Source organism: Anomaloglossus baeobatrachus, chromosome 6 (assembly GCF_048569485.1).
Source record: "Anomaloglossus baeobatrachus isolate aAnoBae1 chromosome 6, aAnoBae1.hap1, whole genome shotgun sequence".
Classification (NCBI taxonomy): Eukaryota; Metazoa; Chordata; class Amphibia; order Anura; family Aromobatidae; genus Anomaloglossus; species Anomaloglossus baeobatrachus.
This window is the reverse complement of record NC_134358.1, coordinates 336,084,165-336,107,594: the sequence shown is the minus strand read 5'-3', so window position 1 is coordinate 336,107,594 and position 23,430 is coordinate 336,084,165.

The following is a 23,430-nucleotide window of genomic DNA, read 5'->3' as shown; positions in this document are numbered from 1 at the left end:
GATAGCCCACACCAGTGCCAGGAGTTCAAGCTTGAAAGAGCTGTAGTTCTTAGGGTTCCTCTCAGTTGGTCGAAGCCTTCGGCTAGCATAAGCAATCACTTTTTCTTTTCCGTCTTGGACCTGGGATAGGACTGCCCCAAGCCTACATTACTGGCATCGGTGTAGAGGATGAAGGGGTGGTTGTAATCAGGGTATGCTAGGATTTCTTCTCCGGTCAGGGCCGCTCTCAGCTGACGGAAAGATTCCTCATGCCTTTCTTCCCACACCAATGGGGCTCCTAGGGGTATACCACCTTTGGTCTGTCCCACGAGGAGGTCTTGCATGGGGGCAGCCATCTTCGTGTATCCCTTGATGAAGCAACGGTAATACCCCACTAGGCCTAGGAACTGCCTCGCCTCTCTCACCGTGGTCGGCCTCGGCCAGTCCTGGATGGCGGAGATTTTCTCAGGGTCAGGGGCGACACCCTCTGCACTGACCACATGCCCTAGGTACTGCACTCTGGGTTTCAGCAGATGACACTTTGAGGGCTTCAACTTCATCCCATATTTTGCAAGGGACGCGAACACCTCGGCCAGGTGCTCCAGGTGGGCTTCATATGTCTGGGAGTATACAATCACATCATCCAGGTACAGCAGGACGGTCTCAAAATTTAGATGCCCCAGACAGCATTCCATCAGCCGTTGGAAGGTTCCAGGGGCATTGCACAGCCCAAACGGCATACTATTAAATTCGCAGAGTCCCATAGGGGTGGCAAAGGCAGTCTTCTCTCGGTCTTTTGGCGCCACAGCCACCTGCCAGTACCCGCTGCTGAGGTCAAGGGTGGAAAAATAGTTAGCGGTTCTCAACGCAGCCGGAGATTCCTCAATAAGGGGCAGAGGGTAAGCGTCCTTATGCGTTATCTGGTTAATTTTCCGGTAATCCACACACATCCGCATGGTGCCATCCTTCTTCTTAACCAGTACCAACGGGGCGGCCCAGAGACTACAGCTGTCCCTAATAACCCCTGCCTCCTTCATGTTCCTCAACATGTCCTTGGCACATTGGTAGTGTGCAGGGGGAATAGGCCTGTACCTCTCTTTGATAGGGGGGTGCTCACCGGTGGAGATATGGTGTTGGACCCCTTTAATCTGCCCAAAGTCTAGGGGATGCTTGCTAAAAACTCGCTCATACTCCCGTACCACCCGGTATACCCCTTCTTTGTGATGTGTAGGGGTATCGTCAGTGCCTACATGTAGCTGTCGGCACCACTCGTCTAACTCCCCTGGTGATGGGTGAGTGCTGGCGGTAGGTGGTGAGGTTGGGGGAACGGCCTCGCGGATGGTGTGGGGATCCAGAGTGAACAACTTGGCAAGGGTAGCGTACCGGGGAAGCCTGACTTCTTCATCCCCGCAGTTCAGCACCCTCACGGGCACTCTCCCCTTCTTTACGTCTACCATCCCTCGGGCGGCCATTACTGTGGGCCATTGTTCAAAGGGCATGGGCTCTATCATGGCGGGGTAGTCACGCCCCTGGGGCCCTACCGCTGCCCTACACCAAATCATCATCTCGCTCCTGGGAGGCACAATCAAAGGGGCAACATCCATCACTCTCACCCCACCAATCTCTCCTCCTGTCGAGTTCACATGCTGACGGTACATCAGGGCTCAGATCTCACGCTGCACAGCTCTCTGTCGGCTCCCCGCCGCCGTAGCGGCCAGCTGCTGCAGTAGGGTCAGCACATCACTCATACAGTGCTCCATCACGTTAGTCCCTAGCACTACCTTCGGGTTATGATCACTGGGTTCATTCATTATCACAATCATACCCTGGTGTTGCAGTTCAGCTCGTCCCACAGTCATGGCCACTTGCTTGTACCCCACTTGGGTCAATGGGAGTCCATCAGCAGCAATCAGTGTCATACTGGCATCTGGGGGAGCCAGTTCGTCTTTTCCCCAATACCGTTGATACAGTGTGTATGGTATAGTGGTTACCTGTGATCCAGTGTCCAGGAGAGCCATCACCAGTATGCCGTCCACAGCCACGGGGATGATGGGTCAGGCCACGATGTACCGGTCCCGCCAGTCTGGGGGGGCCATGGCGTTTTACTCCTGAGGATTGGCCCGTGGCCCCAGGGGTTGCTCGTTTAACGAACACCGTCGGGAGTAGTGGCCGGGTTTGCTGCACCTGTAACAGATTGGGGGTCCATACCGTGAGTCATTGGCCCTTCTCCGCTGCATCCAGGGGACGTCCTCGGGGCTGTCGGCGAGCTGCATCTTCCCGGGGCCTGGGATCTGGTCGGAGGCTGGAGTGCGGCGAGGATCTTAGCGAGGTCCCCATCCATGCGGCGAACTTGAGCAGCGAGTTCTTCCATCGTTGGGGCTGCAGGCACTGGAGGTGCTAATGGGGTAGGGGCCACCACAACCGGAGCAGTCTCAACCGGCCACGGTGCTGGCTCAGGGGCTTCAGATGCGGGGGGTTGCAGAGCTTTGATGGCCCGTTCCTTTAATATGGCAAAGTCCACATCAGGGTGTTCTAGGGCCCAGAGCCGAAGTTGTTTGCGGTCCTCTGAGGACCTCATCCCCTGCACAAACTGCTCACTTAACATTTTGTTACTGTCCGCACTGTTGATGGTGTCCACCCGCTTCAGTGTGCGGAGCGCGGTTTGCAGGCGCAAGGCATAGTCCCGAATGCTATCTGCGGGCCGTTGTCGGCATTGATAGAACTGCATCCGCAACTCCGCCTCGGTACGGGTCTCAAAGGCAGTCTGCAGCTTCTCAAAGATGGTGGCTACAGAGGACCGGTCCCCCTCGGCCCAGGTCTCCGCCTCTTGCTCAGCTGCGCCGGTTAGCTGCCCCAGCACTAGCGCTGCACGTTGCTTATTAGTCAGGGGGTACAGTTCTAGTAGCGGACTAAGTTTTTTCCAGAAAACCTGCAAGGCATCAGGTTTCCCATCGTACTGCGGTAGCCAGGCAGCTCCGGGCACATAGGGCAAAGAGAACGGCATCACCTGAGCGAGAGCTGGGGCCGCGGCACCCCCCCGCCACCGCGGCTGGGACCTGGGCAGGCCCATTCCCATCTACGGGTGCTCCCACGACTGCGTCCGCCGCTCCTCCAGCGGCTCCGTCAGGCACAGACATCTTGTTTCCATCCCCCTTAGTCTCTTTCTGGCTCCTCCTCTACATGGGCGGGGTTTTGGCCATCACGCCTCCACTACTCGAGGAGACGCTCGAACGGGAATTTTTCGCGCCCAAGATGGCGGCTTCTCCAATTTTTCGGCCAGACACCTCCGGCGGTAACAAGGCGCACCTCTACCAGACAGCAGAGCGGTAAGATCCTGTTCGTGACGCCAAGTTGTCGCGGGCGGAGAAGGGGACGCTGCGCTCTCCCACTGCTCGGGTCCGGCCGCGGCTGCTGCTGCTCGGTGGTGGCTCGAGCGGTGGGCCGGATCCCAGGGACTCGAGCGGCGCTCCTCGCCCGTGAGTGAAAAGGGTGGGGATTGGATGGTGGGGATTTGGTTATTGTCCGTGACGCCACCCACGGTTGTGGTGATATTGGTGACACCACCGCTGCTCTGGACGGGGATCCCGGGAGCGATGACAGGGAGCAGCCTGGATGTTAGTTCTCCCCTCCGTGGGTAGGGGGTTGGTTGTCCCGGGGCCCAGTGATGGGGTAGGGATGGATGGCAGGCGGGTTACGGGGCCTGGTGAGGTGCAGGGTCGCGGGGGCAGCGCTGTGCCGCACGGCACGGTAGTACTCACTCAGCCAATGATGAGGACACAGTTCTCGGTAAAACACACGGCTGGATGGACGGGTCCCACAGACGGCTGCGGTGTTGTTTCTCCCGGCAGGTTGATGGTGACTGCCTTTCCCTGCACCTATGTAGTGTAACGGTTCCAATGGGTTCCCACCGGTAACCCGCTCCCCCAGCTTGGATGGGTGCTGAAGGAGTCCCTTTTGCCCGCAGGCTCTGGCCCTGGGAACTTTAGCCTTGGCGGTGACTGTGTTTCCCTCTCTCGGTTGGACGGTTGCCTTCTGACGGGACTTGGCTGCTGGGAAACCCAGGAGGTTCCCTTTGCTAACGGATTTGGCAAATTCATGGCAACTCCTAGCCTTGCCAGAGTCCGTAAGCCCCTGCCGGATGGTGCTGGCTTCTCTTTGCGTACCGGTCCGGTACCGCCGGGCCACCGCCCGTCCACGGTCCTTACGGTTAGCTCCAATAGGCCACTCCTGCAGACGGTCACCACCGTCTGCCGACCTTGCTGATCCGTCCGGGCCACACACCTGGACCAACTTCAGTCTGCTCTACTACCACTTTCTTTCCTCTCACTTTCCACTCTCAAACTGAACTCTCCTGCTTTTACCGCCTCCAGGACTGTGAACTCCTCGGTGGGCGGGGCCAACCGCCTGGCCTACCCCCTGGTGTGAACATCAGCCCCTGGAGGAAGGCAACAAGGGTTTTTGTCTGACTTTGGTGTGCCTGACCAGGAGTGTGGGGTATGTTGGTGTTGTTCTCTGTGGCCCCTGGCTTGTTCAGGGCGCCACAGTAGCGCCCGGTGGTCTGTATATGACAGCCACTTGGAGGTTGGAAGAAGAATAGATTCGGACAGAGTGCACTTTAAAGGAAGGCAGGACAAGGGAGGGTAGAGGTGGGATTGTGGTGAAGCTTCAGTTGTTAGAAAGAAGGAGGCCCACTCCTCCACCTTGTCTATTGCCAGGGCGAGGAGTGTGGGAGAAGTGCAGGCCACCGTAGCATAGTGCAGCTGGGGAGGCAGAGTTGGAGGGTGTCAGCCATGTTTCGGTGATGCCCAGAAAGGATAGATTGCTGGAGGTAAAGAGATCATGAATGATGTGCAGTTTATTACACACTGAACGGGCATTCCAAAGCGCTCCAGAGAGAGGGGGCGGCAGAGTGGGTGAGAGGGGAATGGATTTTATATTGGCAAGGTTACGGTAGTTACTAGTATGTGGAGAGTGGTAGGTGGGTGATAAAGAGGGGTGTACCATCTGTGGGGGGCCAGGATTGGGGGCTATGTCACCTGCAGTGAGAAGGAGTAGAGAAAGGGAGAGCAGGTGGGAGAAGGAGAGTGGACGGCATGGTCTGCGTGATATTAGGAGCGATCTGAGGTTCAGGAGTAGGTCAGCAGATGAGGACAGATGAGAAGGCAGGAGGAAGGGGAGATGAATTTTTGTTTAGAGGGTGCTGGGGTGTGGGGATATCGAAGGAGAGTAAGGAGGAGAGGGGCAAGGACTGTGAAGGCATAGGTGAACATGGTGGAAGTAATGTGTAAAGATTTAACAAACAAATTGTGTCAGTGGCAAACTTAGGGGTACTTTGCATGCTGCGACATCGCAAGCCGATGCTGCGATGCCGAGCGCAATAGTCCCCGCCCCCGTCGCAGCTGCGATATCCTTGTGATAGCTGCCGTAGCGAACATTATCGCTACGGCAGCTTCACATGGACTCACCTGTCCTGGGACGTCGCTCTGGCCGACAAACTGCCTCCTTATTAAGGGGGCGGGTCGTACGGCGTCACTGCGACGTCACGCGGCAGGCGGCCAATAGGAGCGGAGGGGCGGAGATGAGCGGGATGTAAAAATCCCGCCCACCTCCTTCCTTCCCCATATCCTACGGAAGCCGTGGTGACGCCGGTAGGAGATGTTCCTCGCTCCTGCGACTTCACACACAGCGATGTATGCTGCCGCAGGAGCGAGGAACAACATCGGACCGTCGCGTCAGCGTAATTATGGATTACGCCGACGCTACACCGATGATATGATTACGACGCTTTTGCGCTCGTTAATCGTATCATCTAGGCTTTACACACTACGATGTCGCCTGCGATGCCGGAAGTGCGTCACTTTCAATTTGACCCCACTGACATCGCACCTGCGACCCACGCCCCTATGTCCTGGAGGGACCGGTCGCTGCGGCTGAGAGACCCGGTCTGCCCCCGCTTCCCCTGTTGCCTCCTCCACGGCCCGTTCCAGCTGCGGCTGCCCCCCCGCTTGGTCTGCCGCCCCCGACACCGGCGGTGGAACCCGTCCCAACTGCCCATGAGGACCCGCCTGTAGATGCGGCTCGCGGACGGCCGTATGCCCGGCCCGCACCGACCCTGTTACCCTGGAAGGTGCCCATCCCGGACGTGATCCTGCCAGTCCCGGAGAACGCGACGACCAGAGAAACCCTGGCCCCGGCAGACCGCACGGCCAAGAAGGAGGCTATCGCACACCGGAGACCCGCTCAGCCGGTAAAGCTGGCCGTTTCCTGACCCCAGGCCTCGGCAGAGGCAGCGCAGGGTTTTAGCTGCAAGGCAGCGCTCCAGGCCGCGACACAGCGGGGTTCCCCAGAGCAGGTGCAGGTCGTGGCCGGCACAGGGGAGCTCTGGCTGGGCCCAACCCGCGCGCAGGAAGGGCAAATGGGCGCCCCGTACTGGGAGCGGCAGCAGCGCCAGCTGGGCCGGGAAATTGCAGCCCGGGAGAAGAAGAAGGTGGAGGTCCTGGCCCGCACCATAAAGGAGAAGAACAATCTCCGTAATGCTACCTTTCGGGTGCGGGGCCCGAGGCATGAAGGCCAGGTCAGGAGGTTTGATCCCGACAGAGGGTGGGGGTTCGTGTTTGAGCCCGGTTTTGAAGCGGAGGTCTTCGTGTCCTGTCAGGACGTCTACCCCCACCTGCCCATGGGCCACCCGGACCGTGACCTGATCCCCGGACAGCTGGTTAGCTACACCCGCCATTGTGGGGAGAGGGGCTGGTTTGCCCTGAGCGTACAGAGGAGGGCCCGCCATGATGGCCCGGAGCGCTCCCAGACCCCTCCCCCACCGTACAGCCCTGAGGTTGCCGTCGAGGAGGAGTATGAAGAAGAGAATGAAAGTTAAAGGCAGCAGATCCCGGTTGCCAAGCTGAACAGTCCCCGTTGGGACCATACTGTCCGTATTGTTTTTGCCCCGTTTCCATAAAGACAAGGCCGAGAACTAGCAGGCCACCCAAAAACTCTTGGGCTTGTAAATAAATCTCTCTTAACCGGCCTTCCCGTTTCAAAGCCTCCGGAGAGGCACACTGGAGGGTAGGCGTGCGGGAAATAGATGGCCGAGGCTCACCACCATTGCAACCGGTGGCCATCCTCCAGGTCAGGGGTCCCCAGGACGTGGGGCCTCTGAGAGACAAGCAGATGTGATACCTGCACCCGTCCTGTTAAACAATGCCTGGGCCCGTTCCTGGACTGGGGAAAAGGGGTGCTGCCCACTTCTTAGGGGCAGCACCAAAGCTAGGTTTGTTTGGGTGGGTGACTGAAGGACCCAGTCCCGTTTCCCGCATTAATAAAAGTGTTACCGTTTGCAACGTTTAAGTATGTGCCTCCCGTAAGGGAAGATTCGAGAAAAATGCATAATGTTTAAAAATGTTTTATCTTTTTTGCAGTTACAAAATAAACCGGTGATGGACGGGCAGCCCGCGGACGGTCTGCATTAAACCAAGGGGGAATGTGACGCCCTGGACTAGTCAGGTCGCCCCAGGTAGTCCCATGCACACACACACACCCTCCCTAAAAAGGTGACAGCAGCCAAACTTCAAAACCTTGTCACCACCCTCCAGTTTTGATGTCCACACCGGGGGGCGGAGCCAGGTGGTAGGCTCCGCCCACCGAGGAGTTCACAGGCCTGGAGGCGGGAAAAAGCAGTAGTTCTGAGTAGATGATTAGTCTTGACAGTGGAGGAGAGAAGTCAAGTCCAAGGGCAGACCTGTGACCAGGCCTGCCATAGTCTACCAGATGTCCGGGTTTGAGCCCAGTCACCTCTGGCAAGGAAAAAAACAAAATTAGGACCTTGCTTCACCTGCTCAGGAGAAAAAGGAGGAAAATTGCAAACGGGTAAACTCCGGCACACTACCCCAAAAGAAATTGTTCAGGCAACTTATTTAGATTCAAAAGGGTTCTTTATTACAAGAAAGTCCAAGACAGATGTCCAAAACAGAGATGTCCAAATTAAACGTTTCGACCTATACGGTCTTCATCAAGGACTATCTAGATACAAGTAAAATATATAAATTAATACAGAACCATAAATACACATGATCGGGTCATATATAGACAAAAAAGGGGGAAAAAAATTCTACTCAGAGAAGAGAACCATCAAACAGCAGCCATTGAATAGCATGCAACGGCTTTGGAAAAGTGCATAGGCGACATAGAGTGCCAAGTTGTCAAATAAGAATAGGGACCATAGAAACTTATGTATGGTTTCTAAACGGTGCCAGTATAGGTGGGTTACCTGTGCACAGCAGGGAATTGTGGGCCAAAAGTCAATGGGCACCCATTAATTGGGAACACCTGTGCAATTATGTATAACCCCTAGCTCTTTATCTTCCTCAGGTCCTTAATTAGATTTTTCATTGTCATAACATTTATTCGGATGTCTACATTCCTACATGAGCTTTAGCTGCTCGTCCCCACATCTATTTATCACTATCTGGTATACAGGTATGTCAACTACATGGCAATGTTAGTATTCTTACTACCCCTATGTTATGTGCATATGCATATATTTATACATATACCTTACTACCTCGTCTAGGATACATGACATATTCCCTCTTGCCCATATGAGGACTATCCTTAATGACATATAACTCACGTGAGTATGTAACACTATCCTCATATGGACACGATAGTGACTGATACCCTCCCTTGCCTAGGCTCACCACATGCTCATGTTTATATTACTGAACATTTCATATAATTCTTATCCAATGGTTATCTATAATTTCTTACCCATTATCCCCTATACAATATAGTGACGCACCTAATTAAGGTACATGACTTCTGGTCATAAATGGAGACTCACTTGTTAATCATATACTCATATATACGTTTCCCTCCCGATCTTCTGTGATACCTATACATTTGATGAAATTTACTTACCTTCTTTTATCCCGGTAGGTCCTTTTACACAGTACCATACACTGTGGATACTAGTCCCATTTGGGGACTGCCTCCTTGCATCGTTGACTTTTGGCCCACCATTCCCTGCTGTGCACAGGTAACCCACCTATACTGGCACCGTTTAGAAACCATACATAAGTTTGTATGGTCCCTATTCTTATTTGACAACTTGGCACTCTATGTCGCCTATGCACTTCTCCAAAGCCGTTGCATGCTATTCAATGGCTGCTGTTTGATGGTTTTTTCCTTTAAGTAGAATTTTTTCCCCCTTTTTTTGTCTATATATGACCCGATCATGTGTATTTATGGTTCTGTATTAATTTATATATTTTACTTGTATCTAGATAGTCCTTGATGAAGACAAAATAGTTCGAAACGTTTAATTTGGACATCTCTGTTTTGGACATCTGTCTTGGACTTTCTTGTAATAAAGAACCCTTTTGAATCTAAATAAGTTGCCTGAACAATTTCTTTTGGGGTAGTGTGCCAGAGTTTACCTGTTTGCTATTTTCCTCCTTTTTCTCCTGAGCACCTACCAGGTGAAGCAGTGTCCTAATTTTGTTTTTTGCATTACTCTTTTGACCCTAGCTCCCAACCCCGTCTGCACGCCATTTTTTCCGTCCCATTCAAATAGAATCCCTAGAAAATAATTTTCTTCACTATATTGACATATTCATGTCGCAGTCGCATTTTACCACATTTTCTTACAACGATGAGGAGACTAATAATATTGTATCCAGAGTCACTTCCTCCAGTAATTTTTTGAGTGTCCCATCAGAAGAACTTCGGAAAAGGGATCTGGAGAAGGAGTTACGGAGACACGCTGCACTCGAACTCCACTCCATCAAATTAGCGGAGTACCATCGTACGAAACGGATTCCTAGAGGCCTTAGAGTGGCCCTTAGACCGACCCTCTTTTCCAATAACATCGAATACTGTGATCGTTTTGAAGCCATTAAAAACAAATGTTCTATGGACATTATCACACTAACAATAGATTTTTACAGAAAGAGATCGGACAGGCTTCTGAGAGTATCAAATCGGCAGAGGAACAACTGAAGCAGACCTTGTCCGCAACGGATCTTTCTCAACTCAAGAAAAAAAACGAAGATATCATCAGCGAATTCAGGAGAGACCTTGAGGCCAGGAAAAGAAACAAGTTCCTTAGAGACCAGGAGGACTATTCCTGGGTCACAGTTTACAGATGGCGGGCTGGAGACTCCTACAATGCCAGATGACCCACAGGATACAATGGCTATTCATCTTCCGACACATCAGATGTCGACTCCAGACCCCAACGACCACCTCCCTCTTCTTTAGGACAGCGTTGACCGCCACAAAGAAGAAAACAAGGAGGGGGAGGCGATCCCAACCGCTACCAACGGATAGATTGAGTTTGGACCCGTTCTCAGGTAAATTCAACCTGGTCTTTATCTTTAATATCTCATCCTATGTCCTCTCACCAGCAGAACGTTTAGTACTGCAGAAGGGTTTAACCTTCTGCCCTACCCCGGCATATGACACCTTCAGTGTAGAACAGGAGCTTCAATGCTTCTTTAGATCCACTCGCCTCAAGGCTCATTTCTCTCAAGACAACGCCTCCAATACTAGAGACAGTACTCTCACACCCATTGCGGAAGAGGTTTGTTTCTCATTAAAGGAGCTGAATCTCCACGTCCCCAGCACCTATGTACCTCCCAGATTTTACCATCCTGTGGAGACATACGTGGAACTAGTATCTAAAGAAGTTAGGGACTTGAACAAGAGAATCACAGCAGGTGATTTTCAAGTAAGAAATAACCTTTCAGTAGAGGAGAGCAGGGCTGTAACTAGTCTCAAGCACAATTCCTCCATCATCATAAAACCGGCTGACAAGGGTGGAGCCATTGTAATTATGGACAAACACTATTATATATCTGAGATACTAGGACAACTAGAAGATAGGGATACTTATGAATTGATTAGTCACGATCCCACTTCACAAACAGCCACGTTGATCAGGAGAGTCACTAAGGGATATTTGGATCAGGGAACTATAGATCAGAAATTATTTGAATTCCTCAACAATCCACACCCAGTGACACCCGTTTTTTATACTCTCCCCAAGATACATAAAAATCCTACGCATCCTCCACTCAGACTTATCGTAGCTTCTACTGATTTAATATTGTCGCCACTTGCAAAAACAGTTGAAAGGATCCTATCCCCTTTTATCCCATTGACACAATCCTTCATTAAGGATACGTCACACTTTCTAGATATCATCTCCAATCTACACCCCATTCCAGCATCATCCATTTTGGTCAGTCTGGATGTGAACAGCTTATACACAAGTATTAATCATGAGAAAGGTATACAGGCAACAAGTTGGTTCCTCGAACAATATACCACCTTACCCACGATTAATAAAACATTCTGTATTGACCTACTTAGAATCATTTTAGAAAAGAACTATTTCCTTTTTCAGGACAAATTCTACCTTCAGCGTAGGGGGAACGCCATGGGTTCCAACATGGCACCCCCCTACGCTAATATTTTCATGACCTTTTTTGAGGATAAATTCATCTACTCCCATCCATTAGTCCTAGATCATGCCCTGATCTGGCACAGATACATTGACGACATTTTTGTTGTTTGGGATGGGAGCCTTGATTCCTGGCTAGAGTTCTTTAATAACATCAATTCATACATGAATGGCCTTTCGTTCACCATACACCACAATACCAAACAGATCAATTTTTTGGACTGCATGGTCATCAAACAGGAGGATGGATCCCTAGTGACTGACAATTACACCAAACCAACGGATAGGAAAAGCCTATTACTCTATAGCAGCAAACATCCCAAACATATGAAAAAATCATTACCCCTGTCCCAACGCCTACGAGTTGATCTTCTTGTTTCTAAGGATGAGACAAGAACTATCCGTCATCAGGAAATGAGTAATAAATTCTTGGATAGAGGATATCCCCTCACAGTGGCCTCAAATACTCAACCACGCCTGACTCGGGCATATGAACCTGGTAGTCGCATACCCTTCTTCAATACCTTCCACCCTTTTTCTCCATTACTTAAAAGAATTGTGTTGAAACATTGGTCCCTATTGTCTTTAGCATATCCACAAGTAGCAGAATTCAGTAACCCACCCCTTCTTTGTTATAAACGTTCTGATAAGCTCAAAAATCATTTGGTTCGTGCTGACATTGGTTCCACTTCTCATAAATCAAGACAAACCTTTCTCAACACACAGCAAATGGGCACATTTCCATGCTTAGGGTTTGCACAATGCTCTAACGTCACCAAAGGTGGGACGTTCACCCACCCCAGAACAGGTAAAATTTTCAATATTAAAGGCCTGTTCACTTGTAACAGTACCTATGTAGTGTACCTCGTTAAGTGCCCATGCGGTCTCGGGTATGTGGGTGAAACCATCCAACATATCCGGGACCGCATAAACAAGCATAAATCTGACATTCGGTGTGGCCGTATGCTGTTGCCCATCCCCCATCACTTCATCTCAAAGGGGCATACCATCTCCCAGTTGCGCTTCCAAGTGATAGACCACGTGGATGTCATCCGTAGGGGGGGCAACAGGGTCAGGCGATTACGTGAGGCAGAAGCTAGGTGGACACACACTCTTGACACCATGGAACCCCATGGGCTTAACCGTCGACACGAATCTGGTCTTTGAAAGGATCTAACCATATCCCAGATATGTACTTTTTACAGCTCTGCTCCCTGATAGTATAAGTCACCTATGCCATATGGTTGTTACTCTGTTCTTTTGATATGTATTTTTCCCTCACTGATATATCTGGATATTCAGTATTGTGGGAACATGCTCATTACTGATCCTTGTATTCATAATAAGTGCTGATTAATGTTACATGATGCCATTTAACACAGCATTATACTTGCTATAACTTCCCCCTTTTTTGATCTTCCTATACTTTACATTGATTCCTAATAAGGGACTGTACAGTAATATGTCATACCAGTAATATCTTTATTATTTGAATTATGAACTGTGATTATGGAGATTATAACATGTATTTTTCTTTCTTTCAGAATTACTGATCGTGCACTTCCCATGCACTACCCCAGTTGCACGCATCCATGTGTCACGGAACTTTCCAGCAATAGGACTCCTCCAATGACCACTATCCCCTAGACACACCTCCCCACACCTCCCTCGCTCTGCATCAGCCCATAGTCACTATACCCGTAAACCGGAAGTGACGTTACGGGAGGTCACGTGACACGTGGAGCGCTAACGTCATCTGCGCTTCATGTCTCCACTTCCTGATCCACGATTACAGGAAGTGACATGGACACTACTGCAGAGGTGTATCTAGGCTTTCCAGCACCCCGGGCAAGAATTCAGTTTGGCGCCCCCCATGTGACCAATTATTCATATGTGATTTGCACACTTACAGTCACGTGATGACGAGCTGCTCTTAATAATTCACTCGATGTTCAAAGAGAAATGTAGGAAGAAAAGCTAACTGTCACATGTAGGTATGAAAATCACATATGAGTGGAGGGGCCATATGATGACTACTAGAACCAGAAGCAGAGCTGAATCCTGACAGGGAGTATATTACATGCTGCTAGGATTGGGTTAAACTGTTTAATTTTTTTTAAGTAAAGTGCTTCTCCAGGTTTGATATAAAAATCTGCAGTCACTCTGTGTCACTCTGTGACTGCAAACTGCTGAATTCTCACACTGCACACTGTCAGGATTTTCTGGTGCCGGCGGTGAGAGGTCACGAAACCGCAAGTATGCGATTTACATACATATGGTCACGTGCCAATAAAAATGAATTGAGTAAGGCCGGACACGTGAAATCATAATATGGGCAGAAATATAAAAATCTCATACTTGCGCTCACATGACCATCCACTCCCGCCACTGGCACTGGAGAATACTAAAAATGTGCAAGCGCTGTGAGAATTCAGAAGCCTGCAGTCACCTAGAGAGATTAGAAATTTTCATCTCAAACTTGGACAAGACACTACTTATAAAATTAAGCAGTATAGCCGAATTCTAAGTAAAGGGATGGTCCAATCTCACAATATATGTATTGCTACTTGTGTACAGGATCAGAACTAGTAACAGCACCAGAACCACCAGAGGTACAGAAATACATAATTAGAAACCCCATCAATACAGAAACACAGCATCACAACCACCAGAAGTACAGAAATTCATCACAACCACCAGCAGTACAGAAATACATCAATATAACCCCACCAGTTCAGAAACAGCATCAAAACCTTCTTCAGTAGAGAAATACATCATCAGAACCACAAGCATGGTACATCAATTGTAATGTCAGGTCAGATACATAGACATTTCTATTGCAAAAATCTACAACTTCCAATACATCCTTAAAGGCAATCTGTCACTAGGATATTAACATCTTATCTGAGAGCAGCATAATGTAGGGGTAGAGATCCTGATTCTAGCAGTGTGTCACTTAAGCCTGCTTTACACCTTACGATTACACATATGATATCGTATGCGATCGTAACCACCCCCAGCGTATGTGCGGCACGTTCAATTTGGCACAATCGATTAAAAGCTGTCACACGTACTTACCTTCCATACGACCTTCATATGGGCGGCGAACATCCACTTCCTGGAGTGGGAGGGACGTTCGGCGTCACAGCGACGTCACGCGGCAGCCAGCCAATAGAAGCGGAGGGGTAGAGCTGAGCGGGAGGTAAACATCCCGCCCACATCTTTCCTTCCGCATTGCCGGCGGGAGCCGCAGGACGCAGGTAAGCTGTCGTTCAATGTTCCCGGGGTGTCACACACTGCGATGTGTGCTGCCTCGGGAACATTGTACAACCCGACGTGCAACATTTAGGAATTGAAAAACGTGCATGTGATGAACGTTTTAAAGTTCAATCGCAATCGCACGTACCTGTCACACGCTACACCAACACTAACGATGCCGGATGTGCGTCACTTACGACGTGACCCCGCCGACACATCGTAAGATATATTGTAGTGTGTAAAGCGAGCTTTACTGTGCTGCTTAGTGTAGTTTTGATAAAAATCACTGTTTAATCAGCAGTAAATTATCACCACAGGACTAATTGGTATGCTGCCAGGTAGACCAGCATATTCATCAGCCCTGTATAACTGCTAGATCTGCAGCAGAGAAAACATGGATTTTATCAAAATGACAGCAAACAACCCAGTAAGTGACACATCGCTGAAATCAGGGTCTCTGTCTATACATTATGCTGCTCTCAGACGGGGGCACAAAAACCTGGTGACAGATTCCTTTTAACAATGGTAAGTAGATTCTTGGGAGTTAACAGTCATCATCAGACTTCGGACTATACAGGAACTACAGTAAGGTCGCAGTTCCACTTGTGTTTTGCACGGACGAATGCAATCTGATAAAATATCGAGTGTCCATCTGCAATTCATTTTCCATGATATATTGGCATGAGAAAAGAATTGCAGCATGCTGCGAGTGTCAGAGATTCTCAGTTCACTCACCCATACAAGTCTACGGGAGTGTGTGAATATCGCACTGCACTTTGATGTAATCAGAGTGCAGTACAATGTACGCAGAGAGGCCGTGGATAAGGGGGAAATTACTCCCTCCCTTCGTCTTGTCCGCAGCTGTGATCTGATCACAAGATCAGATCACAGTCGCATGACACTCGGCTCACGCTCACAGCAGAGCCTGAGTCGCGAGTCAATAGCATATCGCATCTGATGATCTTGCATGGGAAGCAATGCGCAAGTGGGACTGAGGCCTAATGATGAGAATTAGTCACACTGTCCTCTACACTATGGCCCCTTATACTGCCCAGTCTTTATACTGGGCCCCTCATCACACTCCACCTCCTTGCTATGGCTTCACACTATCCTGTCATGCTATCCCCTTTCCTTGACAGTCGGACTCAGAATAACCGGCTCCAACTACGGGGGCGGCAAAATGCAGCTGTAGGCAGGGCCAGCTCCAGGTTTTTGTGGGCCCTAGGTGAGTCTCAATGGGCCCCATCCTCACATAGATACGCACATACACAAATATGTACACATACAAGCATACTGTGAGGTAGCGTGGTCGGCTGCGCAGCAGAAGACACGGGATCCAGGCACCAAGGTTCACAGCACACGGTTTAATGTCCAAACAAAAGTCCACAACAGTACACATGTGCCTTTCCGGCAGAGAACTCAGGGAGTTGTGATCACTCCCTCACACCCGGCACACCCCGCCCCTGTTCCTGTTTCCTTTTAACCCTTCCTTAAGCCTGTAGGGAAACAGCATTAACCCTGGAGTGGAGTTACTTTCTATCATGGAGTGAGCACAACCGGGGCGAGACATACCGGCCATCATAGATAACCCCGGTCACAGTCTCACATACCGCCCCCCTCAGTTCAAGCGAGCGGGGTTGAACTCCTGCCATCAAACACGGGCCGCGGGACAAGGCATCGGCGTTGCCCAGCAACCTACCGGCCCGGTGTTCAACCGTAAACCGGAAGTTCTGCAGAGAAAGGAACCACCGGGTAACCCGGGCATTCCGTTCCTTGGCGGACCTCATCCAGACCAGTGGAGAGTGATCCATCACCAAGCGAAACTGTCGTCCCAGCAGGTAATAGCGTAGGGACTCCAAGGCCCACTTAATCGCCAGGCACTCCTTCTCCACTACGCTATAATTCTGCTCGGGAGGGGTGAGCTTCCTACTTAAGAAGGTGACGGGGTGTTCCTCCCCCTGAACCACCTGAGACAGCACTGCACCCAGGCCAACCTCCGAGGCGTCAGTCTGTACTATGAACTCCTTCCGGAAATCAGGGTGTACAAGAACGGGCTGTCCGCACAGGACCCCCTTCAGGGCCCGGAAGGAGTCCTCGGCCTGCGGAGTCCAGCGCACCATGACGGACTTCTTGCCTTTGAGAAGGTCCGTCAAGGGGGCTGATAGTCCCGCAAAATCTTTTACAAACCTCCTGTAGTACCCCACGATACCCAGGAAGGCCCTAACCTGCTTCGTGGTCAGGGGTCTAGGCCATTTCTGGATCGCCTCAACCTTGTTAATTTGGGGCTTAATCACTCCTTGGCCTATCACGTAGCCCAAGTAGCGGGCTTCCGTGAGTCCCAACGCACATTTCTTGGGATTGGCTGTCAATCCGGCTGTTCGAAGCGCGTCTACCACCGCTTGTACCTGTTCCAAGTGGGTCTGCCACTCGGAGCTGTAAATAATGATGTCATCAAGGTACGCTGATGCATATGCCTGGTGGGGTTCCAGCACCAAGTCCATCAACCTCTGGAACGTGGCCGGAGCGCCATGTAACCCAAAAGGCAAGACAACATAGTGGAAGAGACCCTCCGGCGTAACAAAAGCGGTTTTCTCCTTGGCGGAGTCCGTCAGGGGCACCTGCCAGTACCCCTTGGTCAGGTCGAGCGTGGTGAAATATCGCGCCTGTCCCAGCCTATCAATCAGCTCATCCACTCGGGGCATGGGGTAGAGATCGAACTTGGATATTTCGTTCAATCTCCTAAAGTCATTGCAGAACCTTAAGGAGCCATCGGGTTTTGGTATTAGGACAATAGGACTAGCCCATTCACTCCGGGATTTTTCGATGACCCCCAGGCGTAGCATTGTCTTCACTTCCTCTGATATGGCTTGTCTTCGAGCCTCCGGCACCCGGTATGACTTCAGGCGTACCTTCAGGTGAGGCTCGGTGACAATGTCATGTCGTATCAGACTGGTCCTACCCGGCAACTCGGAGAAGACATCGGGGTTCTGCTGAACCAGCCGTCTGGCCTCTCGCCTCTGTTGCTTGGTGAGGGCTTCTCCAATCCTTACTTCCGGTTCGTCCTCTCCGGAGGTTGCTGGAGCCGGGTTTGAACGACCCGAAGAGGAGGGAGATGGGGGAAAATCAACCATCAGGCTTTCCCGTTCCCGCCAAGGTTTTAATAAGTTGACATGGTATATTTGTTCAGATTTCCGCCTACCAGGCTGCAATACCTTATAGTTGACCACCCCGACTCTTTCCTTTATCTCATAGGGGCCTTGCCACTGAGCCAGGAATTTACTCTCCGCCGTGGGGATCAATACCAATACCCGATCCCCGGGTTTAAAGGTCCGCACGGTGGCTTGTCTATTGTAGCGGCCGCTTTGCGCGGCCTGAGCCTCCTGTAAATGCTCCTTCACAATTAGCATGACCGCGCTTATGCGGTTCTGCATTCCTAAAATGTGTTCAATCACACTTTTATGGGGGTGGGCTCTTGCTCCCATGTTTCCTTTGCCAGGTCCAACAATCCCCGGGGATGTCGCCCGTATAATAATTCAAAAGGCGAAAACCCCGTGGATGCCTGTGGCACCTCTCGTATGGCAAACATCAAATAGTGAAGCATCATATCCCAGTCTTTCCCGTCTTTGGAAATCACCCTTTTGAGCATGGTTTTCAGGGTTTTATTGAATCGTTCCACTAAACCATCCGAATGAGGATGATACACAGACGTACGCAACTGCTTGATCTGGAGTAGCCGGCATAGCTCTTTGGTCACTTTAGACATGAATGGGGTCCCCTGATCCGTAAGGATCTCCTTGGGCAACCCCACCCGGCAGAACACAGCAAACAACTCCCGAGCTATAAGCTTCACCGCAGTATGTCTGAGAGGTATCGCCTCTGGATACCGGGTTGCATAGTCAACGATCACTAGGATATGTTGGTGCCCTCGAGCAGACTTTACGAGGGGCCCCACCAGATCCATCCCTATCCGTTCAAAAGGGACTTCTATAATGGGTAACGGTACCAACGGACTGCGAAAGTGGGTCAGGGGTGCGGTAAGCTGACACTCCGGGCAGGTTTCGCAGAACCGTTTTACCTCCCCAAAGACCCCGGGCCAATAGAACCTTTGCAATATTCGCTCCTGCGTTTTCTTGACCCCTAGGTGGCCACTCATCAGGTGTTTATGAGCCAAGTCGAGGACCCGCCGGCGATAAGGCTGGGGCACCACCAACTGCTCTACCCCTACGCCCCGTATTTCATCTACCCGGTAGAGTAAATCCTGCTTAAGAGCGAAATGGGGGTACCTTACCTGGGCACCGGGCAGCTGTGCCACCCCGTCAACTACTCTCACCCGACTCCGGGCATGTATTAATGTAGGGTCCTGGAGTTGGGCTGTCCCAAACGTATCCGGGGATGCCTCCAACTCCGGGATGGGCTCAACCGTCTCAGCCTCTCCTGCCAATACCTCTAGGGGCGACCTATCGGGTTCACATTCTGTCCCTATCATGAGAACCCCTACGGCAGGCGTCCCGGATTCAGGATTGTAGGGCTCAGGTCCCGGACTGACCAATACCTGAGGGGACTTAGGAGGTCCCTTCCATAAAGTCCAAAAATAGGGCAGATCCCTTCCTAGGATCACGTCATAGGGAAGAGTGTTAATAAGTCCCACCTCATGTTGCACCTGACCGCAAGGTGCTGTGATGGTGACAATTCCCGTGGGATAGTCTCGGCGGTCCCCATGTATGCAAACCACCCCCACGGTACGTCCTGTGGCCTTTACTTTAGCCCTTAGGGTTGATCGCACAAGGGACACTAAGCTTCCGGAATCCAACAAGCCTGTAACCGGACATCCATTCACCTGTATTTGGCACAAGTGGGGCTCAGTCTCTGGGTAGACCAGGTCAGCGGTACACACCACCTGAGCATACATTTAACCCCGCCGGGTAACCCCACAATCCATGGGCTCGGTAGTGAGTGGACACTGGGCTTCCATATGTCCCACTCGCTGGCACCGCCAACATCTAATAGGGAAGGAAATCCCCTTGACGAGTTGTCGTTTAGGGTACATAGCCTTCCGGACCTCAGGGACGGAGGGTGCGGCCTCAGACGGGACGGTAGCGGACTCCCGCACCGGTGTCAGCGGTGGGTCCTTGGCCCTAGGCTTGGAGGGGCCGGACCGACGGGCGGTACGCAAAGTCTCAGTGTCCCGTATCAAGTCCTGCGTAGTCACATGCCGCTCTACCAGGCCCACTAATTGGTCCAGGGTACTTGGGTCGCCCTGTCCAACCCACCGTTGAATGGTGACGGGTAAAGTGCGTACAAAACGATCAACAACCACCCTTTCCACCATTTGCGCCGGGCTCAGAGTGTCAGGCTGCAACCACTTTTTTACGAGATGCAACAAGTCATAGGCCTGGGAGCGTACGGGTTTATCTTCCTCATAGAACCACTGATTTACCCGCTGAGCCCGTACATAGGTATTCACCCCCATCCGAGCAAGTATTTCGGCTTTCAGAGTCGCATAGTCAATGGCGTCCTCGGTACAGAGGTCCAGGTACGCTTTTTGGGGTTCCCCCGTCAGATAGGGCGACAATACCTCAGCCCACTGGGGGGTCGGCAGCTTTTCCCGCTCGGCCACCCGCTCAAACACCGCCAGGAACGCTTCCACATCATCCCCCGGGGTCATCTTTTGCAACGCTTGTCTCACCGTTTTCCGGACGCTGCCGTCATCACCCGGTCCCGGGTTTGTTGCTGCCGGTCCGGCACGGATCGACTTGGCCAGGAGAACCATCTGTTCTTGGTGCCTTTGCTCCTGACGTGCATTGGCCTGAATCAGCTGCTTAAGTATGTCCTCCATGACGTCGCCGGGTTTTGGCTGTAGTATAGCTGCTTGAATCCAGGACATGTGCTACCGGGTCACCAGAAATGGAAGCTACACCTGACCGGGCTGGCATGCCCGCCGATTCTCCACCATATGTGAGGTAGCGTGGTCGGCTGCGCAGCAGAAGACACGGGATCCAGGCACCAAGGTTCACAGCACACGGTTTAATGTCCAAACAAAAGTCCACAACAGTACACATGTGCCTTTCCGGCAGAGAACTCAGGGAGTTGTGATCACTCCCTCACACCCGGCACACCCCGCCCCTGTTCCTGTTTCCTTTTAACCCTTCCTTAAGCCTGTAGGGAAACAGCATTAACCCAGGAGTGGAGTTACTTTCTATCATGGAGTGAGCACAACCGGGGCGAGACATACCGGCCATCATAGATAACCCCGGTCACAGTCTCACAATACATACATATACATATTTAAAGACAAATTCACAAAAATACATATAAACAGAGATAAATCTATACACAGTTGTGGCGCCCCTGACCTGGTCAGGCACCACAGAGTATTGCACCCATGCGGGAGCAATGCTTCCAGGTAATCTCCAAAGGCCAGGATGAGGTGCACACACAAACATATAGTGACCAGGCCTCCCACATTACCAGAGGGGACCCTTGAGTAGCCAGAAGGAGTTAACTTTCAATTCCCAGCTGGGGGTGTGTTCAGGGGCTGGTTGCTAGGAAGCAGGGCAGAGAGAGAGAGGAAGAGGGAAGTCTTGAGGAAGAAGTTGAAGTGTGTGGAAGGGAGCAGAGGAGCTCTCGTGTCAGACAGGTCCTGAGGAGTGCAGTAGCTGAAAGCGGGGGAGAAAGGAGTACCGTGGGTCGGCCTGAAAATCATCCAGAGAGAAGGGTGGCTGAGTACGGAGATCCCGGTATCCGAGCACACAAGGGGAACTAGGTCCCCAGTACAGGCAGCAGATCATCCAGAGCTGCTTAACCTACAGGTGGGGGGGGGTACTTCATGCCCTCACCACGACTACACAGAGCTTGAGCCAAGCAGCAATCACCAGGCCCATAAGGGGACAGGGCCAGAAGCCATCCCACCAAGGCCACGCTGCCGGCAGACGAGCCAGAGAGAGGGGAGCAGGGTGGTAACAGCTTCCCTGGAGGGGTCCTACCACGCTTCAAGCAAAGGATCCTCCTAAAACAGAAAGAGTGCAAGGAAGGCGAGTGGACAGCTACCCTCAGAACGGCCTCCTGGAATTCCTGGTTCAACCTGGTTATCACAGTGTCGCCCGGGCATCTCACCGTGACCTCCAAACAGTGAGTAAACACGTTGAAAGACTTCTTGGACTGTGTTTGAGTCATTCTGCGACCTGTGGTCCCACACACATACACCGGGGCCTGGGGCTTGCCTCACTCTCAGGGGGCTAATATACTGACTGCACCCACCATCAGCCCCAGGCATCCCTTAATCTGCAGTGGCGGTCCCCGCTGACCGCAATACTGAGAGTGGCGTCACGACAATCCTAAAATAAGGTTCCCTACCTGTGACCAGACTGTTCCATCCACGTGGAGTCCCTGAAGGTACTGCACCGACACATACTAGCGGGGCTTCACAACTTCTGGCGTCACGAACAGGATAAGGACTAGACCTGTTCAGACAGGTGACCGTGTGCCTCAGAGGTCCGACCGCAAAAATTGAACCGCCGCCATATTGCCATCTTCAAAAGCGCGCGCTGCAGCCCGCGCGAGGGAGAAGAGCACCGCCCACGAAGAGGTGTGGCCGCCCCAGAACCCCCACAATTCGGAGAGCGTTCTGACCCAGGAAGTGGAAAGGGGGCGCGGAGATTTTTGAAGAAAAATGGACGCTGCAGGAGGTAATGCCCCTGGTCAGGGCGACGCAGCCCAAGCGATGCCAGCCCCCGTCGCGCTGGACGCAGCAGCGCCTGGTGCCGGTGCCGCGGTCGCAGCCGCGCCGGCTGAAATCTCCCCCATAATGCCAGTTTCCTTGCTGTATGTCCCAGGAGCGCAATGGCTGCCCCAATACGCCGGTAAAATAGACACGCTGACCGGGTTTAAGAAGAAGATCAACACCCTGCTAGACATGCACGCGATGACTGGTAAGCAGAGGGCCGCTGTGGTGCTGGGACAATTGACTGAAGCAGCAGAATTGGAGGCTGAGTCCTGGACCAATGATGACCGGGGCTCTGTTGAGACCATCTTTGCCAAACTAGCAGCTGCTTTTGAACACCGCACAGAGGGAGAGCTGAGGACGGACTTCTATAACTGCCGTCAGAAGCCCCAAGATAGTATAAGAGACTATGCCCTCAGGCTGCAGGCTGCACTACGGGCTCTCAAGCTGGTGGACCCTGTCAGTGATCAGGAAGGAAACCGGATGATGAAGGAACAATTCTTGCGGGGCCTGCACTCTCCTGAGGATGGGAAGCAGATGAAGCTGTGGTCCCTGGAACACCCTGACGTGGACTTTGCCATTCTGAAAGACAGGGCAGTGAAAGCACTCCAACCTCCTGTGGACACAGACCCCGTCGCACCAGCATGGCCTGCCAGTTCCACGGCTGCAGGAGCGGAATCCTCCTCGCAGACCCTGATAACTACAAAAGGACTCAACGCGCCAGCAGAGACTATAAATACACTATCCTCCCAGGTGCAACAGCTCACTAAGGACGTCGCACAAATCCTGAAAGCAATGCAGTTGCCCTCAGAGACCAAAGTCCCTCATCGGATCCTGCTAGCTGACAACCCAGAGGACGTCCCTTGGATGCGGAGGAGAAGAGGTCCCCCAACCCGAGGCAGGAGCAGTGATCGCTATGACTCATCTGGACAACCCATCTGTCGTCGTTGCCAGGAGGCAGGACACTATGCAAGGGCCTGTCCTTTAAACGAGCCAAACCTGGGGCCGGGGGCCA